Below are 1,726 nucleotides of genomic sequence, written 5' to 3'. Positions count from 1 at the left end.
CAAACAGACTTTGGGCCTTTGGGCCTCAACTTAATTTTTACCTCAGTACAAGAATGGTTTGTTCTAATAATGTGGCAATGTATGATACTCACTTTTCCTACATGATCGCTGAAGACAAAATGGGTGCATAAGCAAATGTGGTGAAGAAAGCTGATGGTGCCCAGATATCAAAAGATATAGTATCTGTTGTCTTAAAGGCTTATACTTAAACAATCAGCCATCTAACAAGGAAGCAACAAAGTTCACCTGGAAGAAGCACATCAACCTGGGTGATCATGAGGTGTCGACGGGAATAGGTATCAGAAGTTAAAAACCAAGTACTCTAATTGACATGAAGAAGCGTTGACATAGTGGAGACCCAAAACCCACATGTAAAATCATTGGGCACTCTCTCAGAGACGGGCCAGATGGGAGGGAAAATATATCCAGGATGGAGTATAGCACTGATGAAACACATAAATATCCTCTAGTTCTTTAATGTATACTCCCCTTACAATTATGGTCCCAGTTTTACCTCATTAAGCTTGTTAGACTTGTGAGTATTCATTTGTGTAATGAAGATCATTTGATGCATGAAATCCAAGAAAGATAAACCTGTCAGAAATAGTAATGGGGGTAATGATTCCCTGGGGGTACGGGAAGAGAGCAGGGGAAGGAGAGGAAGGAGAGTTGATAGCAAAGATGACTGTATAACCCCACTTGAAGGGAACGAATAACATAATTATAGGGGAATGGATACAGTGGATGGTGTAAAATATGGCAATAATAATAATAACTATTTATTTAATAATAATAATAACTATTTATACTACAATAGATATTATAACTAGGCAGGATGGTGGAGGGAGGGCATAAAAGAAGCTAATATCAAAGAGTTCAAGAAAGAAAATGATTTGAAAATGGTGGTGGCAGTAATTGTAAAATTATGCTTGATCTGATTCACTTATGTATTGTTATAATATTTGGAAAAGCTCCCAATAAAATGATTTAAAAAAAATAGCTGAGAAAAAAATTAAGAAAATAGGAAACTCCCTCAACCACCCAAAGGACAGTGATTAATTAATTACCGAGAAAAAAACCAGGCCCTCCCCCTACCCCGCTTTCGATTTTCTTTATTTTATACAGTAGTACATTTGTTAGATATATCTTGTATACCTCAAAAGAAAGGAAGCTCCTCTTTAAGGGTAAGTTATCTTAAGATACTGTATGTGATACTATTTTTATCCATTTGAAATATACAACATGTGCTATAACAATAACAACAACAAAATAAATGCAAGCAAGAGTCTGAAGAGGATGGGAATGAGAGATAATTGCTGAGTTAGATGAATCTTGATTGAAAGTAGAGAATATAAGAAAGATATTTACTTTTTCAAACAGAGAAAGGTGTGTCCCATATTTATTTCATGATATTTTTATTCAACTTGATGACCAAAGAATATGAAAAACTTGAATAAATGAAGAAGAGTGGGCATCAGAATTGGATAAAGACATATTAACAACCTTCCAAACACACTACTATTGAGTCAATTCCCATGTATAGTGACACTATGTGGAGTTTCCAAGGGACTTTAAACCTTTGTGAGAGTGGACAGCCTCATATTTCTCTCAACCCACAACCGGTCGATTTGAGGCTGCAACTTTGTGGTTAGCAATGGTTATCTGACAGCACCATCAGAAGGACTTGAAACAATTACTGATGAATATCAAATATTAGAGCAGTCAG

At 35.7% G+C, this 1,726-nt stretch overlaps 1 pseudogene; it reads left to right on the top strand.

Moving 5' to 3' along the window:
• Nucleotides 1-1,055, top strand: part of LOC101645885 — a 9,329-nt pseudogene extending 8,274 nt beyond the window's left edge.
• Nucleotides 1,056-1,726: the final 671 nt, after the last annotated feature.

Source organism: Echinops telfairi, unplaced genomic scaffold, assembly GCF_000313985.2.
Source record: "Echinops telfairi isolate 266 unplaced genomic scaffold, ASM31398v2 ScPeMD7_7407;HRSCAF=8445, whole genome shotgun sequence".
NCBI classification, from domain to species: domain Eukaryota; kingdom Metazoa; phylum Chordata; class Mammalia; order Afrosoricida; family Tenrecidae; genus Echinops; species Echinops telfairi.
Note: the sequence above shows the minus strand (reverse complement) of the source record. Positions and strands in the feature narration are given on the sequence as shown.